This window comes from Zonotrichia albicollis, unplaced genomic scaffold, assembly GCF_047830755.1.
Source record: "Zonotrichia albicollis isolate bZonAlb1 unplaced genomic scaffold, bZonAlb1.hap1 Scaffold_83, whole genome shotgun sequence".
In the NCBI taxonomy this organism is placed as follows: Eukaryota; Metazoa; Chordata; class Aves; order Passeriformes; family Passerellidae; genus Zonotrichia; species Zonotrichia albicollis.
In genome coordinates, this window is record NW_027428460.1 from 4492435 (window position 1) to 4515524 (window position 23090).

Below are 23090 nucleotides of genomic sequence, written 5' to 3' on the forward strand. Positions count from 1 at the left end.
CCCTTTGCTGGAGGTGGTTCTGAGGTGCCCCAGTGAGAGCTCAGCCCCAGGCCGAGCGCTGCCCCATCTCAGATGCTGCCCAGCTCTGCAGCAGCCAGGGAAAACCTGCCAAACCCACCTGCCTTGGCTATGGGGCAGCAGGGACAAGCTCAGCCCCTCCTGGTTTGGAGGAGCTGCTCTGCTGTCTGCTCACAGGCATTCCCTGTAAATGCTCCCTGGGAAGAGCTCTGGGCTCAGAAGGGGAGGCCATACCTGTGATAGGCTCGGTGACATCCAGCAGGGCTTGGCCTCTCAGGTGATTCCATTGGTAGCTGAACTCTTTCAGCAGTGACACTTTATCTACAAGTGAAACACATGTTTCTGCTCACTTTGCTCAGGTCACCGGTGAAAGGACAGTGGGGAGGGATAGGGCAGGGCCAACCCCATTTTATAAAATGAAGTACATTTCTGCGGATTTTGAATCCTTTTCTTCTTTCCTTCCAGCCTGCTTGGCAGGGTTTTAAATTCCAAAAGAAAAGCTCTGCTTTTGCATTAGTAAATCCAAACTTTTCTGCTGCAGCGGGAGCTGTGTTAAAACATTTCACATCAGGGACCTCGTGAGTTCATGGAAGCAGTGAAAAGATTTTGCATCCCAGAGCAAAAAGGAAGAGCCCCATACTTGGGTCACAGAAAGGCACTGAGTCAGGCAGTTCCTGAGATCACAGAGCAGCTGGGGCTTCATGCCAACAGCAAAGCTGTTCATTTGGGAAGTCAGACGGGGCCCAAGCAAACTCCACAACTCCCTTTGCCTCTGAACTGTAGCAAAGCTGCAGTCCAGGACTTGCTCTTCAGACAAGCTGTACAGAGCCAAGGGCTCCTGGCACTGTTGGGAAATGCTGATCCCATTCCAGCCTGTTGGGGATGGTGCACAAGGACTGCACCTGCACAGCCTCTGGTGGGTGTCAGCTGCAGTGTTCCACAGACAAGAGCAGCTGTCAAGGCACTCAGCGCTCTCTTGTGCAGGAGAGACAGAGACGAAGCTGAGGAGAGTCCCTGCCAGGGTTCAGCCTTACCCAAATGAGCAATGGATTCTTCCAGTGCTTTCACAGCTGCCCCACGAACCCAGGGATCCTGTGAGTTCAGGTTCTTTGTTATTCCCTCCACCAAACCAATGATCACCGGGTTCAAGGCATCTTTCAGGGCTCCTGTGATTTCAGCCAGCGCGTCCAGTGCCCTCTGCTTCACCTTCTTGTGGCTGTCAGATATTCTCAGGACAAAATAATCAAAAATCTGTGAAGAGAGCAAGCAACGTGAAAGTTGGATTTAAATGTCCTTGTTTGAAGAGTGGCTGTAGCAGTCAGCAATGTCAAAGATGAAAGTGATCCTTTCTGTCAGGTCAGCACTCAATTGCACAATTTCACTGTTTTCCTGGGGGCCACTCACTGGAATGGTGGTGCAACCTCATGCTGGTTGAAAGATTTTCTTCTGTTTTTAAGAGGTTTGGCTGGGGACAGAATAGTTCCTATAGTATTTCTCTCCATCTATAAATCATTAAATTAATTCCATTTATTAATGCTAAAGAGTACCTTTGCTTTGAATGGAAGCAGATGTTTACAATGCCCAGTTTTCTATACAGTTGCCTCAAGTACTGAGGCCAATTATGATTTTGCTAAAACTGTGGCTGGAGGAGATCTAAGTTTTCTTTTGTTTTTTTCTGAGCCAGTGTCTGGAGAAGTGCAGGGCTCTGATCAACTCTTCCAGGATCCGGACCATTTCTCTAAGTAACAGGTGGACTTCTGAAATGTAATGTATTGTACAGCTCTCATTAGAGCCGGTTCAGTCCCTTGACAGCCCCATTATCAGGCACCTTTTCCTGGAAAAAGGGAAAAAGCAGCTACTGGGAGGAGAAGGCAGAGATGAGTCCTTAGCTGTTTTCCTCCTTTTCCAAAGAGAAAAAAAGACCCCCCAAGAAGGGAGAGCACTGTCTTTACCAAGAGGAATAGGAACAAGGATGGAAATGAGTAGCCAGAGCTGTGCCTGTGTAAGACAAGATGGAGTATATAGAAGTATTCTTAAAGAAAAACAACTGGGTTTAAACCAACCCAGCCTGATACTTCTCTTCCCCGTGCAAACCCATTTTTGTTCTAGAGAACAATTTTTATGCTTTCAGGGTCTGGATTCCCTTCACTTCACCCAGCTGGGAGTAGGAGAGAGCAGCAGTTACACCAGCAGAAAATTCTGCCATCATCTGATGAACAGCAGCAATAGGCACCTGCCAGACAAATACAGCTGGACTGAAATAACTTGTCCTGAAGCCTGGACGTGAATTAAATTTTTTCTGGGTGAGAGGGACCAGCGTGTCCCAAACAGCCAGGACAGAGTGCCAAGACACATTGAATTAACTTTGCTGCTACAGGCTTAGGAAAGGAGCTAAAGGAAAAGAGCAGTGAAGACACCCTACATACTTGGGCAATGTTAGTGGAGATGAGCTGGGGGCTGATTTTGCACAGGTCTTGGAGGAGTTCCACTCCTTCCATCCATGTCTGAAACCCCTTGGCTTCCAGGAGATGGTAAAGCTGCTGGAGCAGCTCTGTTTCTTCCACAGCTGGAGGTGACGTGACCTGGGCTTTTGCAGAGTGTAGGAGGTGTCCATCAGAGGGAGATTTCACCCTGGGAAATAAAACCAAATGAGGACCTGTTGGTTATAATTATCATAGCATGGCATCCCCATAGAGGAAATAATTAGCATTGACTCCATGATTCCAGAAGGCTGCTCAATCACTGTATTATACTATACTATACTATACTATACTATACTATACTATACTATACTATACTATACTATACTATACTATACTATACAGAAACTCATTGCCTGTACAGACAGTCTGATACAGACAGACCTGATTGGTCAATTGAATCCAAAACACCATCACCAGTGGCCAATTAAGAAATCACCCTTTGGTAAATAAATCTCTATGACACATTCCACATGTTCACAAAAACAGGTGCAGCAAGTGAAGATAAGAATTGTTTCTCATTCTTTTCTCTGATCTTCTAACATTCCTCTCCAGGACAATGCCTGGCAAAGTTGTGCCTACTGCTGTCTATGGAGAGAACTGCAGCCACAGACAATACCTTCAGTAAATTGTGAGCAAAACATCTTGAGCAGCTTTCCTAGTTATGTGATTTCAAGCTGGAAAGTCATGAGGGTCTGAAGAACAACATGGACGTCATGACAATCATTACAGGAGACAATTGGCAAGTGACATTCTCACCACTGCTCACTCAGGAAAACCAAGGATGAGATGCATCTGATCTATCTTCAGATGGCTGCCAGGGCACACAGGTCACATTGCTTTGTGGAGCAAGAGAGACACTACTTCCAAGTTTAAATGCCTCCTCATATGGGACGTGTGTGGCTTAGAATAAGGGAACCCATCACTCTGGAGAAGTGTCTCTACAACCAGGCATAACAATCTGGAAAAGTAGCTCAGATGCATCTGAACAGATAAACAGGGCCACATTTGAAGGATTCAGAAAATCAGTAACAGAGATAAAAACAAAAGCCAGACATCCCAGAACTACGCTCACATTTCATTTGCTTCCCTAGAGACCAGATGCACAGCTTCACAACCCCACTGGGAACGATTCTCCTGATCAACCTGTCTCTTCCATGAGCACAGGAAGATGCCAGCTGTGCTACTGAGGCATGTGGTCACTTTCCTGCCACTGCTGAGCAGGACAGAGCTAAATAAATCCCCTCTGCTATCAGAGCAGAACAGGTACAAGTGGCTCTGCAGCTGTCATGAAGAGACAGCAAGGAGCAAATTCCTGTCTTAAATGCTGATTGCAGCACAGGGGGACATAAACCAAACATGCTGTCCATCAAGCAAATTACATGAAGGACAGGAATATCAAGACAAAAGTCCACATTCAGACACCTGTTGACTGAAGTTGTTCAGGAATTGCCTTGCCTTACGACTCAAACTTGGTACTGTTTGAGGGCAAGAAAACCATGATTCAGCCAGGCCAAACCATACGGATGAGAACTGCATTTGTGGAATGGCATCTTGCTTCCAGACTGAGATTTCTCATCAAAACACCCATCTGAAAAAGACTCCACTCAGATGAAAGAAAAGCCCTGTTTGAATTTACTTGTGCCAAGTCAGGCAACAGAAACTTGGCCCTCTCCCAGCCTCCACAGCCCTGCCCTTCCCACTGCACTGGATCGTCTGAGCTGCAACCAATGGGTGTCTGTCTGTCTCTCCATTTTTGTGGAAACCCCTCCAGAGAAGTTGTGTTCAGCACAATGCAGAACAAGACATTTTTTATCCTAGAGCATTTGTAGGGAAAGAAAACAATCTGTGGCATTGGTCATCTCTGCCAGAAAGTTTTTCCTGAGGAAGAGGCATGTAAAGCTTGTCATGTGCTTTGTCACATCTAAGAAAAGTGCTCAGTACCGTTTGCTAGCAGACAATGTGGCCTGGGGCTCCTTTGAGCCATCGTTCCTCTCCTTCACCGGCTCCTTGACAGATGGGCCTTCAGCCTTCTGGTTTTCCATCCCCTATAACGACATAGAGAAACCCCATCAATCTTTAGAATATAAAACAGGAAATTCCCTGTTGAAAACACAAGTTAGAACCAGGATCACTGCTACCAAGGCTTAGGGAAACATTTCCTAACTTACAGATGGAAACAGACCAGAGATTCAGTAATGCCAACTCCCTGTTTTCAATAGCCCAAGGCAGGTTATGGGTGCTACCAGACTGCGCAGCAATCTAAAATCCCAAATTCCTTAGTCTTGAGCATAAATGGAAATAATGCAAACTGGCAGGCAACGAGTGTTCGTGAAGGAAGCAGCAGAACAAACTGGACTCTTTGGGGGTTGGCCCATTGTGTTGGAAGTTGATTTGGTTCAACTCTCCCTGTGCCTGCACAAAGGCAGGCTCCCTTCTGTAATGTTGCTTAAAAAAATAAAATCCTCCCCATCAAGCAAACAATGGATTTTCCACTGGATGCTGCTGAATTCACCAAGCTTCTTCCAGCTCCACAGGGCTTGATAGCAGGGCAGTATTTCCAAAAGACAGACAGTCATTGTAGTAACTAGGATTGACCTGGACATCTTTTGTAAATTTGGGAATTTTCTTGGTACTGCTACTTCCAGTGTCCTTTGTAAAGACTCTGTTATCTTCAGAAGCACAATTCTCACTTAATTGCTTTACTAGGGGCAGAGTAGGGAGAGCATAGTGGGGGCTTACGCTTAAATATAAACCCATTTTCTCCTCTTTCCCTTTCCTCTTTGCGACCGATATTTAAATTATTCAAAACCCCACTTTTTCCCTGATAATATCAGTTCCTTTGTGGTCTGCAGTTGAACAGGCTGAGGATTAACAGCTCATTCCCAGGAGCAAAATGATTCAGCAGAAGAGGAATGAGCTAAAGACAGATTGGGTATGTTTGATCTCATAATAGCAGTGGCAATAATTGCACAAAGGAGACATTTCTCCTGCCAAGCACTTACTTTCTTCTTAATTCTTGTCAGAATATCTTCCAGGTCACGGGGGGAAAGAGATTGTTCCAAAAGCATTTCAAATTGTTGATGATTGAGCAACATCTTCACCATCTCCTGTCCATATGGCCTAAAGAAGACAGGAAGGCAGGAAGGCAGGAAGGCAGGAAGGAAGGAAGGAAGGAAGGAAGGAAGGAAGTGAAAGAAAAGTGAACAAACACAGGAAGAGTGTTAACAGAAGAGGCTGATACCTTAAACTCATCAGGTGCAAACCTTGCAGGAGAAGGCATTGCCTACTCAGCAAAGAGGGAGATTTACCTCACTTGACACTGCACAGTGCTGTCAGCTGAACACAAGAGGCAAGAGGAGAATGTGGGGCAACAGAAAAATACCATTTCACTCTGAAACTGGGGGTGTGCTTCTGTGGCATCAAAGGATCCCAAGGAACAAGCAAAACACATCTGCTTTGTTGTCAGAGCCCATTAGCAGTGTCTTGCTGCCATTGCACAATAATTTGCCTTTCTTTAACTGGCAGGGAAGCCAAGACAAAACACCTCATGCATCCTCTTGATTATTCTATACTATGTGTATGCAGAGGGGCAGCTAGTTGCTCTGGTGTTCTTGGCAGCTATTCATGGGAATTTCATCACCAAAGGAAAGGGATTTTGGTGGTTTGGGTTGATTTTGCCACTAGGAAACCACAGGTTTTCTTCAAGAAGAAATGTGGAATTCACTGAGCCACAGATAACAGTATACTAGAAATCTGCAGAATGGGTTTAGTAAGACTGAATATGTTGGCTAAAGACCCCTGAAATATTTCTAGGATAGTCTGAAGTTAATGAGAAATGCATGTTTGGGATCCTTCAGTGATGAACATTAGCCAACACTTTGGCTTTGTGTTGGGTGCCTAAGGCCAATGAAAACTGTTGGACTGGCTGATCTGAGATCTTTTGATCTCCGTAAAGAATCCTTCAAGCCACAGGAAAAAGTTGGCAATGTTCCTTTTTGCTGGCCAACCTCAGGTTTCCCAGTACAGCCATTTGCCCAGGCAGCCCAGAGCAGTGGTCACAGTGCCAAGGCTGACAGAGCTCAAGAAGAGTTTGGACAATGCTCTCAAGCACATGGAGTGACTCTTGGGGTGTCCTGCACATCACCAGGAGATGGACTCGATGACCCTGATGGGTCCCTTCCAACTCAGCATATTCCATGATTCTATGACCCTTATTCACACCGTGAGGTAACTTCATATTCCCTTTAGTTTCCACTCTTGTGTGGTTTCACCTTTATAGCCAGACACAAAATGGTTTTCCTGTTTTGGGAGGTGAAATGAAGATCATTACCTTGTGTCCTTGTGGCAGTCCTGAGCAAGCTTCCCTGCCACGTGTGGCAGCCTCTCAGCCCTGGGGGTGCCTGCGAGCTGGGTGACTCCAATTCTCTCCATCAGGGACAGGAGCAGTTGGGCCGCACACTCGCGCACGGGGCGGGGCGGCTGCTGGGGAGGAGAGAGCAAACCCTGGGCACAGGGACAAGGAGCAGCAGCAGCGCCGGCCTTGGCCAGAGCTGCTCCCTGCCCTTGCTGGGGGAAGGAGCCTGGGCTCTCCCTGCCCCTTCAGACACCTGCACAAGGTTCTGTGCTCAGGGAAACCCAAAGTTAGCATTGTACACAAGGCCTGCCTGCACGGAAGAGGGAGAATTCAGTCTCCCTGCACTGTCTGATACTCAGTTTCTTTCACAGTATTTACTCAGAGAAAGATTGTGGAAGTCCATCTGGAAATCGTTCAGTTTTTGCCTCACAATTGTCATGAGAAAAGGACCACCGAAGGGTTAAAAACTGTTGAGCCAGTTGGGAAAGAAAGTCTCATGCGTATTTAGTGTGTTTACAGATGGTGTCTGCAGAACATGCCATGCTGTACTCGAAGGGGCATGCTGCCCTGTTCTGAACAATGGAACTGGACTTTCTTCCAAACTTCAGGCCTGGCTGGACTGAGCTCTGGGGTGGCTCCCCCCCTCCAAGAGAAGACCCCTCTTGCCTGTCTTCAACCACCGTGACGGAACAACAGAGATGCGAATCCCCTCATCAAAGAACCAAGAACCCCTCTGGCACCCTATTGGCACCCTATTGGCACCCCCATGGCACCCCCCTGGCAACCTCCTTCCAGAGACTGGGACTGTACCCCCTCCCAACTCAGGGAAGGGGGAGAACCTGCCCAGAGTAAACGTACCTGGGAGCATTCGGCCATGAAAACAATGGACTTTTCCCCTCCATGGAAACATAATTTCGGCCACCCTTCCCCCAACCAAGAACAGTATATCTGGGGTTCGGTTCGACTGACTCTTTGAGTCTCCCCAAGACGTGTACCAGCGAGCATCGGCGGCGGGACCCCGAAGGCATCATGTCTTGGTAGCTATATCCCATTCCCTAAGTTTCTTTCCTCCCTTCTTCCCTTGTCCTACCCTTCTCTTTCCCGGATCCTCTAACCTAACGCATATTTAGCTGTGGTTACCATCAATAAATTGCATCTTGTTGATTTGTTACTGTAAAACCCCTGTGCCTATGTTGGTTATTTTTGCACCCAAAAATCATTTGTCACCCGTTCATTTCGGGCGGACCTTCACAAAGATTAAAGAAATAGATGACATATGAATAATTTCAAAATTAAGAACAATTCATGCTGACCAATCAGAGGGCACCCAGTACACAGGACTGCAGCAGGACTGAGGCTCTTTCTATCCATTTATCCCCAAATCTGCAGACGTTTGGAAAACAACAAATGCAGGGAAAATGCATTGTGGGCAGTGAAGTTGCAGAATATCCAGCACTGCAGCCTGTATCTTCTATGGGGCTTGGCAACGGATCCATTGGAATGTTTTACCCTATTCCAAAGCTGAGGAAAGGGTGGCAGGCAGTTTAGCCAGGCTGTCCTGTTCTAGAGAGTGTCTCTTGGGAACTATCAGGCCCAGCACCAACATTAAGGCAGCATTTGCTCCAACTGTCCCATGGCAGTCAGCATGTGGAGGTGCCTGTAAAGTGATTCATCATCTCAAGGCTAACATGAAACATCAGTTTGGATAGCAAGTAGAGCTCTAAGGCCAGGACAGTCATGCAAGGCTCCTTTGGCAGGAGCTGCACCTGCAGTGCAGGCTGTGCCACACCCAGCAGATTGTCCCCCATGTGCTCCACGCCCCAGCAAGGACCCTCCTCATTTCTCAAGTTAATGGTATCATGAGGAGACATGGTTTTCCCAGGGCCTCTGTGGTTAGAGCTGTGAAATACCAAACACTGCTCACAGCTGCCATTGCAATTGTCCCTCTGCCCACAAAAGCACAAGGCTCTATCCTTGGCCTTTGCAGGCACCTTCCCTTCCCCACTGATCACCACATATGGGAAAATCTGACAGACTGGGAGAACTCCAGGAAGCAGCAGGAAGCTGAGTCAGAGGAGCTTTAGATTGAATATCAGGAAAAAGGGTTTTTCACCCAGAGGGTGGCTGGGCACTGGAACAGGCTCCCCAGGGCAGTGGTCACAGCACCAAGCCTGACAGGGCTGAAGGAGCATTTGGACAACAATCTCAGGCACTTGGTGTGACCCTTGGGCTGTTCTGTGCAAGGCCAGGAGTTGGACTCGGTGGTCTTGATGGACCCATCCAATTCCCCATATTCTACAGTTCTGTGATTCTGAGAACTAATGGGCTGCAGGAGGGCAGAAATAGGTGACAAGAGAAAAGAAGTGAGGTTGGTTGGAGAATCAAGTCACTGAGTTCACAGAAGTTGCAGGATACAGGACCCTTCCCTTCCACCATTCCCATTCTCTGTCTCATCCCTTCTCCCTCCCACACACACGAAGGTGAAGAACATCACTAAAAGAAGAAGAACCTGCTTGACTCCCATGTCCATGAGAGCAGTCATTGCTCGTGCAGGAGTCACCTTCTCCACCATGATCCCCAGGGTCTGACTGGCTGCTTTCTGAACAAATTCTGGGGAGTTGGACACCATCTGGAGAAGGACCCGAGCAACCTCATCCACCTCAGAGTCCATGTCCTTCTTCAAGGTCACAAAGAGCTCTCCCAGAGTGACATTGGCAGAGTAGGACACCTTGGAACGGAGGTTGGTCACCTGGGGAAGCCATGAGGGGAAACATAGGAATCACCTTGGAAAGAAAACCAGTTGCCTTCAACAGTAGTCCCAGGAAATGACAACACATCCCACTGTGTCCAGAGGAACATACAAGTAGAGGAAGAGCAGGAGAGCACAAGCACAGAGAGGCACTTATTCTGGCACCAATTTCTGGCCTCAGACCTGCTCACTGCAGGGCTAAAATAAAAATTTCATTAAGTGTTCTACTTAACCCTTCTAAAATGTCCACAGCTTTGATTTTAGGCCCTTTAAGAAAATTAAAGCAAAAGCTGCTTTCAAATCATAAAGGCACAACTGATAAAGATAAAAGAGTCAGGTGCTCCTGTTCAAAAAAGCAACACCAGCAGTTGAAGCACTCAGCCAGGAAACAGAAAACACAGGCTCAGATCTAGAGAATAATTTACAGTGTTTAATTACAGCTTGGGCAGAGACTGGGACTCTGGCAAATAATATCATTAGTGCCTCAGTTTCTGCATTTGCACATTGCATTATAAAGGCTCCACACTCAAAGATCAGTGTCAGATACCCAACCTGCCAGTAAATACAGCTGCATGTACCCACAGATCCTACAGACAGCTGACAGACATTAGAAATCTCAGGTCTAAAACCAGAAATGAAGGCAGACCCTGAGCACACATGGAGATGAACAAGCACATACCTACTCTACACACCGTGTATGAAGTATGGGGGACAATTGAGAACAATGTTCTCACCTCGCTGGTAACTGCCAAGCAAACCTCACCAAGTCTGCAAACAGGACCTCTGAATGGGACCCAGCCAGGTGTTTGATGGTGAGGAGTCCCTTCTCCTTCAGCTCCCTGAAAGGCAGAAGATTGATTTTTTCTCTCCACCAAGGCAGCACCCTCTGAAATGACCAGGCTGGCAGCTCAGTTGAACAATGGGAGAAGCTTTTCAAGGAGTGCTTAATGAAATCCTGGAACGCGTTTCCCCAGGATGCTGTGGCTGTCAAAAGCATTCACAAACCGAAGAGACAAAGAGAGGGGTTTCAGAGTGGCCATTTGAGAAGACAGCCTTTCTGAAACCTCTGGCACATGAGGCCCCTCTGTCACTGCTTCCTAGGAGCTGTGAGACCGGGCCATGCTGCTGTTTGTTGTCACCTCCCTGTACCTGTCCCTGAGACACAGTTGCATGGGGCTGTTATTGGGACATTTTCCTTCTTTGCCAGCCCCAGCAGGCATTCAGCAGGAAGAGCCTGCACTGGCTCTCTGGAGCTGAGTTTCCACTCTATGATCTCGGCCTCTCTGTCACCCCCTCCACTCCCCCTCACACATTCCCCAAAAAAGCAGCAGGATGTCTGCTGGGACCACCTCAGCCTGCAGGAAGGCCGAGTGGGTCCTGGCCGCTCCTGACCCACAGCACAGCTTGCTTTCATCCCAGCATGGAAATATAAAAACTGTATTATCACCTCACACAGAGGGCCAGGAGCTTTTTATTTTGGCTGCAAGTGTCCACAGGACACTGGGGAAGAGGAGAAAAAGAGTGTTTTGCAGCAAGCAACCCGGCTACTCAGGAAGGATGGTAGGAAAAGTGTCTGGAAGCTGCTTTTTAGGACTTTGTTCTGCTGAAGCTTCTGACAGAGCTGATGGGCAGATCCCAGAGCTGTGGAGAGTTCCTGGGAAATTTGTCCTTGGATATGTCTACGAATGCTCTCCCAGCCATGAACTGCCATCTGTGTCCTGTCCATATGTTACTGCCTTGACTGCTGAGTGTCTGAGGTGCCTCTTGAGGCTGCTGTGGACCTCCTTCACCAAGGAATGAATTGTGATACAACATCCCTTTCTGCTTCTATTTGGGCACTGACAGAGCCTGGACCACTCTGGCTGGAGCTTGGGCTCTGGCCAAGCGAGATTGCAAATGAGAGCAGCTCATGGTCCTCAGCTCTTCCCTGCTGCTGGGACAGACAGACATGGCCATGGGGACAGAATGGAGCTGCCCCATCTGCCAGGGAACTAAGAAGGATGTGAATTTTTCTCTGCCCTGTCACCACCAGTTCTGCCTGGGCTGCATCCTGCAGTGAGCAAAGAGAAATCCAGCGTGCCCACTCTGCAGAAGAATGATAGAAGCTGTCAGGTTTTCTGAGTAGGATGAACAGGACTACATACCATGTGCCATCAGCTCCCCCAGACAATTGCTGGAGTCCAGCAGAGAGAGAGCCTGGCCACCTTGCTGAAAACAGCCCCCCAGACCCTGTGATGGCTGCTCCATCTTCCCCACAGGGAACACTGTCCCCAGCTGAGCAGGGGCTGCAGGACAAGAGCCTGTGGATGGCCTCCTGCCCAAGTTGTGGACCGAATTTTTCAAATAACAATGTCATCTGCTGGACCAAAGGTGGCCCTGGCTGCACCAGAAGCTGGAGGGAATATGCCAGCACCAGAGATGGCTGGTTAAGGAATTCATAGAGCAGCATCCTGCACGCCCTCTGTGCCTATGGTCAAGTTGCCAAAATCTTGGTGCCAGTACTGCAGCTTCTCCTCTGTAGCAGTCAGAATTGCTGCTAGCACAGTCCAGGGTAAAGAAGTAAAAAGGACCTTTGCATGATCTCCAGAGATGTTTTATTCAGCTGTGCAGGGAGATGTTCAGGTCCCAGCACCCACACACAGAAGGTCTCACTTTGTCTCCACAGGGGCCCAGGGGCTGACCCTGATCTCGGGGCAGTACAAAGATAAGGAGGCCAGTCAGGGAATAGGGAAGGTGTGGCTCAGGAACACAGGAACAGACATAGGAACAGGGGAAGGAGCCAATGGGGTCTAACAGCTTTTTGAGGGAAGCTTCTTGTGTCTCCCTAGACCAGGGAATGGCCCCCCAGGGTCTCCACAATTCCCCATGTTTTATATTATTAGGAAAGCTTCTCTGAAGGATCAACGGAATCAACACAAAATGACAAAAACAATCAAAAGCACTCATAAGACAATTGTTCAAAATGCAAACAATTCTGAGTTTCCAATGTGCCAACAGATTTTATTGGAGTGTCTTAGATCTGGCAGGAGGGATGCAGGGTTTTCTTAGCACAGTTTATCAGGAAGCTGAATCATCCATACTGAACCTCTGGTCCATGGTCTCCTCACTGCCATCGTGCAGCAAGGAGGCCCAGAGGCTGCTGTGCTCTGGGCCTGTCAGGGATGAACACAGCGGCTCTGGCCAGTGCCAGCTCCAGCTCCAGCAGCTCACAAGAGGAGACTCCTTCCAGAAGCTCTGCTGGCTCCAGTGTGGCAGACCAACAGAGCCCACTGGAAGCCCCCCTCCATTGCAGCCACCCCAGCTACGCCCATCATCACTGCAGAGCAGGAGCTGCCCAGAGGAGCCGCGGCCGGAGCTCAGGGCAGTGGCAGGTCCCTGTGCCCAGGGCAGAGCCACAGAACCTCTGCTCCTGCCTGGGACAGGGGCTGCTCACCCTGGTGTCCCACCGAGAGGAGGGATCCTGGGCCCCAAACTCTGCCCAGCCCTGCTAAAGGCCACCCCGCCAGCAGTGCCACCAAGGTTCCTGCAGCCATTCAGTCAAATCAGAGGAAACAAATGTCTCTGTAGCTGACACAGTCTCTGCACACAGCTTTCTCCCCCTTCTCCTGGTGCCTTTCCCTGACTTCAGCAAGAGCTGCAGGAAATGCTGTGTGAGCCATGATGATGGAAGAGTTACTGATAAAAACACTGGGGTGATGCTTTCAGAGGAGTCATGAATGGAAGACTGACCAACCTTCCGGCCAATGGTGTGCCAAAAGTTTCCATTCTTTAAATAATTGACTGCAATAAATTAGTAAAAAGAAAGATATGGAAACAAATTAAATCTGCCACAGCTGCTGGCTTTCCTCAGGCTCCATGGTCTATGTATTGCTGGACTTACTTCATTTAGGCAGAATATTAACTGCCCTGACTTACTGGAGACTGACCACAAGGTCTCACCTCTGGTGAGCAGTCTCTAAAATTAGCTCAGCAGAGGCATTCTTCAGCTGTCCTAGTGTAGCAGAAATACATATTCTCTGCTTCATGGCTGTGTGGCAGCAGCTGCTGGTGTGGATTTGTCAGCATTGCTTCATGGATTACTCCTGGGAAGGAATTGTGTGCACAGGCACAGTGTGATGGCTTCGATCTCCTCTAATTACTCCAATCGGATGACGGCCAGAATTTTCAGGCAAAAAGCATCATGACAGAATAATTTACAATATTCTCCAAACTACTCCTCTGGTTTTGATTTTCTTACTGATTAGGTTCAGTGTGTGGCCTCAAGAAATCAGTCCAGAAAGAACAGGCAAACCTCAGCTTGCAAGTTAGAGTGCAAGTATTTAATCTGCCGTTTTTGCAGCATCTAAAAACTGCTTTTCAACATATTTGCAAAAGAATCTCTTAGTTCTTGCTATGCCTATCCAGAACCTGACTCTCTCCTCGTTTTATTTTGATTTGAGATCCAAACATGATTATTTTCTCGACAGGAAAGTAAAAACCAGCTGCAAATACAGACTACAAGTGTGAATCTGTACTGCAGGAACTGAGCTGTAGCTTGGAATAAAAGGCAAGAAGGGATGCCATGGTAAATGTGAACGTTTAGTGCTGGCATAGGAGCCTTCTGCAATGCTCCACCAACCCATGGTTCACATTGCTACAAACTCTCTTTCTGGTGTTACAAAGAGTGTTGAATAGCTGACTGTAAGTAAAAAAAAATAGCCAGAATGATTATTTTTGTTAATATGGCAAACAATGACTATCTAATACTTCAGAGCTCATAGAAGTGAGTGTTCAGATTTCCACTTAGTATGTGCTGGCAGTTTTAATTTGAAATCAACAAGTTTATCCAAATCAAGTTATCCATAGGAATTACTTTGCTCTATGATCTACCTAAAAATGCCTCATTGTCTGATAAGTTTAGTAGAAATTTGCAAAGTCAACAGTCCACAGATTTTCATTTCTTGTTTAGTGGCTATTCTGCAGGAAAGCTTTTACAGACTAATCAGTTTGGATGTAATTAAAATGCCAGTACATTTCATCTAGCCATTTTGGTATTAGAACAAAACCATATGACTGCACAGCCTTTTAAAAAATATTTTAAAATAAATTTTCAAATCAACAGTCTGAGTAGGACTCAGAATATAAACTCTACCAACCTTCAACTCCATTGGAAGATTCCCTTGTAACCCTGCGAATCAACTCTATATTCAGAAGATTAAAAGTCACAATTATGGTGGTTTTGGTATGGTTATGAATTGGGGAAGGGTCTTCTTCCTTCTCAGCTCCATGCTGCAGTGCCTTTGGGATGTGGCCTGCTGGCTGTTGTTTGTGCAGCCCTGGTGTTTCTCCATGAGGCAGAAAGTGCAATTGCATTTCCAGCCCAGAGCCCGTGAGGAGTGGGGCGTGCAGAGCTGTGCCAGACCCAGGCCAGCAGCTGTGCCCCCAGAGGGTTTTGGTTCCTGCCCAGGGCAGCTGGTGCATCTCTGCCGTGAGTGCCTCCCCTTCCAGGTGCCCATGGACAGCAGGTGCAGGGTTCTGCAAGGGGCACGGAACAGGGTGGAGATGTCTGCTGGCAACAGAGTGCAGCGGAGAGCAAACAGTCCAGGATGGTCCTGGAGTGTGTGACAGAGAACTCCTGACACAGCTGTGACTGAGCCAGTGAGGGAAGGCACTGCTGGGCCTGCTGTTTGTGAGGAGGGAAGGGCTGCTGGGTGACAGGAGGGCTGGAGGCGCCTTGGGCACAGTGATCACAAAGTGCTTGTGTTTGATTCCCAGAGAAGGAACAAGAGGTGTTGGGGAAGTGTTGACCTGCAACAAATTGTGAATTTGTTAAGCTTTAACAGGCAGTGCTTAGTTGTACCTTCCCTCACACCAGTGGTTAATGTGTGCAAGTGGATGTCTTAGCCATGAGAATAAAGACAGTGGGCCTACTGAGGAGGTTCTGCAATGCATTGAAGAAGAAGAAGGCTCTTAACTATAGGAGGAGAATTTGAGGAACGGGATGTTCACCACATGACCACCAGAGACCCTCAAGAGACCCCTACTCTAAATGTCAGTAATTTTGGGGAAGTGATTTAAACATGTCAAATACTTTGTGAGAATGTTTAGCCTGTGAGTTTGAGCAAAGTAATGAATAAAAGTAATGAAAGTAATGTCTTAGTTCCATGGATGCTAACACGTGGGTGTGCATGGTTTAGGGAAGTGATTCCTCACACACCCAGCACTGAAATAAAGTAATGCCTCTTTTCTCACACTGAGCTGGCAGTATGGATCAGCCCTGCTCTGTAACTTTCATTTTGGTCATTCCTATTGAAGCATAAAGAATGGTCGAACTGAAATCTTTTCCAGCTGTTTCCCTTTGGTTTACCTGTTTGAGGGTTGAAATTGTGTGCTGCAAGTGTGCTGGGTGTGTGCAGAGCAGTGCAGCCCCAGACACCCCTTGGCTTGCCCACAGGTTGTCATGCCTTGCTGCCAGGTGTGCCCAGCTGTTGCAGGAGAAGGAGCCCGCAGCGCAGTGGGCACCGTGCCCTGCCCAGCCGGGGCTCTCTGGCACAGAGCAGCAGCAGCGCCAGCACCGTTCAACCGCTCCTGCCTTGGCTTCCCCTGGCACACAGAAGCCTCTGGAAATCAGCACCGCCAGCGGCGTTCCCAGCTTGGAGCAGCTGCTGCTGGCGGGCAGATGCTGCCAGTTCGACTGCTGCCAAAGGGGAAGAAAGGCAAAGCAGAGGAAGAGATGTACATACACAGCAGCCCTGGGAACATCCAATAAACATGCAGATATATGGGGTGATTTGTTAGGAATTACTTCAGCTGCTATGCCAATAGTGCTTTCTCTCCTGGTTCTGTACAATGCTTTGGGCCATTTTCTTGGTCTGGTTTCCTTTGCTGGTGTCCCATCTGTGTGCTCAGCTGGGGTACAGGCTTGGGGCACTCTTGGAATTCCTCTTGGATCCCTGAAGAACAGGGTTTGGCCCATGGGGGGAGTTTGTGCTGCTTTGTGTCAGAGGAGAACTTCCGAGGCCATTTTGTGTTTGCTGTAGGAAAGGCTGGTTATTGCTTTGCATAAATTCACAGACTAACATGCTTTGTGATGCTTTGCTTTGTCATACTTTGCTTTGTGATATCAGGGCATGGTTGCCACATCGTCGTGGTGACATCAGAAGGTTGCCTTGGTGCACGGGAGGCCTCAGTGCCAGAGCAGTCCTAGGGGTTGCTCAGATCAGGAGCATCCTCCTGATTGTGGCCTTTGTCAGCGTGTAGCTGCACACTGACAGCAGTCTTGGTTGGAGTAAACTTGAAGTACAGTGCTACAATGATTGAGCAACTCGCTGCTGCAGTTTGCACCATGTATGGCACTGTTTATTCCGCCTATTTCATTACCAGCCTGGCAAGTAAGTAGAGGTTTCAACTCTATTTAGGCTAGGGTGTAACCTAACCCGGCTTTTGCATGTCTTCTTGCTCTTTCTTAGTGACTGAGTTGATTTTGAAAGAGAAAGACCATTAGGATGCCTCTGGTTTGGTAAAGCTCCTGTCAAGAGGTTCAGCTAAAAGGGGGTGTCTGTAGCCACAGGGGCAGCATTTGCAGGGGAACCTGCAGGGCTTCCGTTCCCTCCACAGGAAAGTCTGTGGCAGCTGAGTCTGTCATTTCCTCAGTTTGCTGGGACAAGCAGGACAACTTCCAAAATGCAGACTGGGAGGCCTTCTCAGAAGGCCTTCTAAAGACTTTGTAGTTCTCCCCAGAACTCAAGGAAAGCTTCTTTTATTCTAAATTTTGTCATGAAAGGATTTGACTGTCCGTTTTGACCCTTGACTGAGTGCTAAAAGAGTGATTCCCTTTGCAGTGAAGTGCAACCGCCAAAGCAGTGAGTGTCTCCTCCTGAGCCTGGAGCTGCTGCTGTGCTGTTTCACAATAGAACTGCCACAGCTCAGGGGAATTTGGGGAAAGCTTTTCTGGGTGACTGTTTTCAGCAACTTAATGGGAATTAGTGCATGCAACTTCTTTTTTGAAAAATGTACCTGAAAGACAAGAGAACAAAAGCTGCTTTATCTGTTGGACAGAACAGAAGCATTGAGTGATAAAGAACAATTTGAATTTTCTTTATCATGTTTGTATTAATTTACTGGCTATCGGCTGAAGTGTAGGCACAACCAAGATTATTGTCCTGATCTCTTGCTGGCTGTGTGAAAGAACTATGTCATGTGGAGGGATGTTGATAAAGAAAAATACTCTCTGTTTGGGTTGACCTTTTCTGTTCGATTCAGCAGCCCAAGCAGTTTTCTCACAGCACTTGTTCATTTTCCCTTGCCCACTCCAGGTCACCTGAAGCGTGTATTCAGAGGTGCTGATCCTGAGGTGAGTGAGAAAGGAACATTTCATGTTCCTGGTGCTTAGGAATTGTAGAGCAAGCTGTGAGCTTGGCCTGTGGCACTAGAGTGTAGAGGGCCAGCTGGGTAGGCTGAAAGAAAATCCATTTTCATGTCTGCAGCAGCAATAACAAAGGCATCGCTGGCTATTTCCTAATTTTCCATTTCAGAACTTTCAAGGAATGAAAAGCTCATTTTGCAGAGAGAATGTTGCTTCTTGATAGTAGCCAGGGCATAATGTCTAATTCAAAACTATTAGCAATTCTGTTGAATTAGCCCATTTAAATTTAGCCACAGTGACTTAGAATCCCATTGTTACCAAAGTTTCTGATTTGTCCTTAGCAGAGCTGGTTGTAGAAATAGAGCTGAATAGAATAAAGTGCTGAATAGAAATAAGGTTATAAATTATAGGTAACTTTCTGTCCCTCACACTGCTGTCTGTCCACAGATCACAGAACCAACAGCAGTCTCTCCTCTGGCTCCCTCTGCTCATGGAGAGGAGACCAAAGAGGAAGCAGATGAGGTGGATGAGCGCCAGCCTCCATCAGTGCTCACACCACAGCCTGAACATTCTGAGCCAGTAAGTGCCAGCTGTGTGTGCTGCTGTCTTTAGTGCAGGGCAGAGCTGCACGTTTCTGACCAGCCAGCACTTGCTGTTGCTGGCTGAGGATGCTGAGTGCTGGAGTCCTGCCAGGGCCTTGTGATTGCCCCCAGCCTGTGACAGCTGGACAATGGGCTTTGGTCTGTCACGTTTAGGGACCAGCTTCCTGGCATTTTGATAGGGGCCAGCCTGAAGCACGAAGGGTCCCTGATCCCAGAGCAGGGAGCATGTCAAAGACACTGTGCTCAGCCTTGTTGGATACACAGGGGGCACTGTGGCGTGGAGAGACCCGACCCCCTGCACAGACTGGCCAAGTTGTTGCAGGCACAAAAAAATGTTGATCTGACCACAAAAGCTCTTGGTGGTGCTTTGTCCCCACAAACTTCTTGGGTGTGCTTACTTGGGAGTATTTCAGAGACACACTGGGGATGTAGAGTTGCTGCTTGAAGTCAGGGATTTTGCTACCTTTGTTGCCAGGTTGCTCTTTTGCCCCTTCAGGCAGAGTAGCCAGTAGCAGAGCAGACAGGTGTTCTGAGTCTGCCTGTTTCTTGGTCTTTGATAAGCTGCAATATTGGAATATGAATCCCAATATAACCAGTTAGATGGTGCCTGGGCCAGTTCTGACCCTCGCTGCTGGGCCAAAGGCAGCACTGCGGTGTTTTACCCCAGAGATACCTTGGCTGGCGGAGAGTGCAGCGGGGCAAGTTCAGGCTTGTCAGGACTCCGTTACCTCAGGAGAGAGAGCTTCTGGTGATGGTGGAGAGAAAGGGAGTGGATTCTGCTAGAAGGTTGCCAGATGTTTATTCCATGGGTACAGAGATGTCTGCACCGAGCCACTGCTGCTAACAGAATGGAGGCCACATGGTCTCATTAACATTTTAAGCTCAGGACAGGGGAAGGGGAGGGGACAGGTGAGCCACCAACCAGGTGAAGGGGCAGGGTCTCAAGGGACTAGGGACACCTATCACACGACGCCTTGCTGGTATGTTGGCCTGATTGACAGGGCACACTCAGCGAGGGGCGAGGGGGAAGGGAGAAGGTAAAACAGGATATTGCAACACACCACAACACTGCAAGGAGATGACTGTGTTGTCCATGAAGCTGTGGGGGACCATTCTTGTCTAGTGTGGCAAAAGAAACAAAGGGAGTAGTTCTGAATCTTTCTTCTGAGGCAAAAACCAGAAACTGCATCTGTCTGTTGATACCTTCTATTGTGTAGTTTGCTTTGAAAACTGCATTGGAGCCTAGAATGGGAGCAAAGCTGCAAGTCCTTGACTGCTGTCCTGTAATGCTAAACCCAGGGTGTACACCTTACAATGGTGCCTGCTGTATCTGAAGTGCAATGGGCACCTTTGTGGCTGGGGAGCTGCGTGGGCCCAAAGGACGCAGGGCTGGCGGCCGTGAGCAGCTGAAGATGAGGCAGCGTGGGGCCAGGGGGCCAAGAAGGCCAAGGGCACGGTGGCTGTGCCAGCAGCAGTGGGGCAGCAGGAGCAGGGCAGTGAGCGTGGCCTGTGCTGGGCAGCGCTGCGGCCACAGCTGGAGTGCTGTGTGCTGCTGTGGGCCCTGGGAAGCAGAAAGTCATGGAGGGGCTGCAGCGAGGGCACAGAAGGACAGGGGAGCTGGGCAAGGGGTGCAGCACAAGGCCAGGGAGGAGGGGCTGAGGGAGCTTTAGCCTGGACCATGGGGGCTTATGAGGGACCTTCAGGCAGACTTCCATAGATCCCTGCCTTGGATCCATAGAGCCAATGCTCAGCACAAGGGCTGTTTCCCTGCCAAACAACCCCTCACTGCATCCAAGTGCTTTAGACACTTTCATATTTTGTTTGTTTATTTGTTTGTTTGTTTGTTTGCTAGAAGGAGAAGCCTTGTGTAATTTCTCCTTCTCCAAGGAGCTTTTTCTCAATCTTTCCTGCCCTTTTCCAGCACTGGCAGAAACACATCACTTTCAGGTTAACGGCTCCCGTGTCTTTTGGCAGCCCAGGGAATCAGTGTGTGTTGTGTTTGGGAATTGAGCAGGAAATCAATGCCCTTGCACCATCCAGCTGGTGTTCAGAGATTAGAGGAGCTGGGAGGGGCTGGGCTGCATTTCTGATTCCAGCCTCTTCAGCACCATCAGTGTGGTTGAGTCCAAGAGAAGAACTTGCCCAAGCACAGATGCACAAAGAGTGCAGTTCCCAGAAATGCTCTGGGTCTGATTGCAATCCATAAGGACCTACATGCTCCAGATTCCCCAAGAGTGTGGGTTACTGAAGCAACAGGAGAGCAAGTTCAGGATTGTAGCTGACTGGGGCACTGGCTACCAAATTTTGATGAGTGTAGCAACAGAGAGGACAGTAAAGGGAGATTTCAGTAATAAGATCTGTCTGTCTATCTATCGATCTGTCTATCTATCTATCTATCTATCTAATTATGTGACATTTACATAATTGAATGTTCCTGGCTCTGGTCCAAGGCAGTTGGAGGCGCAAAAGTCACCTAAATCATCCCTTTCTGGAGAGGATTGGAGACATGTTCCCTTAACCCATTCTAAGTAGGCAGAGACATTTCCCCCTCCAGAGATGGTGTTTTTTTCCCCTCAGTGCTGTTTTCCTCCTCCAGCCTCTTGTGCCCTGAAGTCTCCAGTCAATTAATTCTTTAAACTTCTGCCTCTCCAAGAGAGGTGGAACAATTCCATGTTTAGGTGGTGTTTGGTGACTCTGGTCATACATGCCATGCCATACATGACACATGGTTTCCTTCACTGGCATCCCCAGGGCTGTGTAAGTGCATTCGTTAATGGGGCCTCATGAGAAACTCTGTTGTTGCTGGTCAGAATTCTCTGTTGACAAAAGAGGGACAAGAAACACCTTGGTCGTCCTCCGTATACTGAGGTGGCCACAGAGGTTCTGTGACCTCCATCAGAGATCTTTGCATGTACCCTTATCTCCTGAATGACCCAGTTTTCTAACAAGAGTGTGGATGTCAGGAAGGAGGAATGCTGGTGCAGGCCTGAAGAGAACGTGAACTCCAGAAGTGTCTCTCACAGGGAGTGAGCTCACCCAGGAAGCCCCTGCAGAGCCAGGATGGAGCTGTGGGACAGGGCGGGGTGTCAGTCACTACTGAAAGACAAACAGGACATGGCAGAAGCAGAGGGAGGCCCTCACCAGACCCTTGAGAAATGCCACCCCTTCCCTGTCAGCTGCCTGAGAGGCTGTTGGAGCTTCAGTCCCAGATGGCCCCTGATTGTAGGGCCAGGGTCACTTTCAAATCTGTGCCTCCCCTCGGGCAGAGAACGACCCAGGAGAGCAGCAGCACAGTGCTTTGGGAGCGTGTGAGCCCAGCAGCCTTTGAGTCTTGGCCCACAAAGGGCATGTGGGAAGTTGAAACCCATCTTCTCTTGCTTTCTGTGCAGGTGCTTCTAGAGAAAGAGCAGGAGCACACTGCCTCATCTGAGCTGCCATGCCAAACTCACGGAGAGCTGTTCCCTGCCCGAGGGCAGGAAGAGCAGCTCAGGCAGCAGGTGGAAGAGCCACAGGAGAATGGCCAGGTAAGCCTGACTGGCCAGGGCACAGAGGGAAGGGCAGGAAGAGGGGCATAAACCGGAGCTCTTGGGACTGAGGAGGCCAGGAGTCCCACAGGCACTGGAAGCACAGAGCCTTGGAATCTGCAGAGGTCAGCCCTGGGACAGGAGGTTTGCAATGGAGGCTGATGTGGGGAGGGAAGCAGAAAGAAATGGCTGAATAAATGTGATTTGGAGGCTGCAAGAGGAAAAAAGCTGAGCCTGATGGCAGCTCCCAGTCACTTGCTCTGCTTTTGTGTGTACAGAACATCAAGGCAGAGCCACAAGCAGAGCTGCCCGAAGCTCAGAGTGCCCTCATGGCAGTGAAGAGAAAGAACCAGGAAGACATGGGAAGAATTCAAGAGGAGAATCTCCATCAGCAGAGGGGTGATCAACAAAACCAAGTGAATGAAAGAGTGGCAGCCACTCCACTCATGAAATGTCCTCTCTTTTGTTTGTTAGAGAACATGAAGGAACAGCTGGATGCAGAGCTTCAGACAGCTCACAGTATGATCAAGGCAAGGCATAAGCGGCTGGAGGAAGAAATGAAAATCTTCAGAGAGAAACTTAATCGCTTCCGTCAGTCTCTGCAAAACCAAGTGAGTGAAAGAGGGATGCAGCCACTGCAGTCACCAGTCTGGTGGTTTCTGCCCTTCTTGCCTTTCCAGTGCAGAGCAACAGGGAGTGGGGTGATGCCATGGAGTGCCATGCTGCTGTAGTGTGTGTATCACAGTCACTCTGAAGGACGTTTCCTGGTCTGCTGAATCTCAACATCTGCCCTGGACAGTGAAACTTGTCCTTTGGCCTTTTGGCCAGCAGTCATCCAAATTGATTCCTGCTGGCCTGTTCCTGCTCTCCTTTTTTCTTGAGGTGTTTTTACAGTGGAACTTGGTGACCCAGATGGAGGATTGAAACAAGCTGTTGTATCCCCTGTCAATCTGTTCTTTGCCTTTCCTCACAGTCGATGACTCCTGGCTGACAAGGACAAGCTGTAGTGTCTGACT

The 23090-nt window shown here is 48.5% G+C and overlaps 1 long non-coding RNA gene across 1 annotated transcript; it reads right to left on the minus strand.

Moving 5' to 3' along the window:
• Positions 1–2617: 2617 nt before the first annotated feature.
• Positions 2618–7009, minus strand: LOC141728070 (uncharacterized). Its single transcript, XR_012578755.1, has 3 exons — positions 6832–7009; positions 4443–4546; positions 2618–2649 (listed from the first exon to the last, which is right to left on the minus strand). It is a non-coding gene; the product is annotated as an uncharacterized LOC141728070 (long non-coding RNA).
• Positions 7010–23090: the final 16081 nt, after the last annotated feature.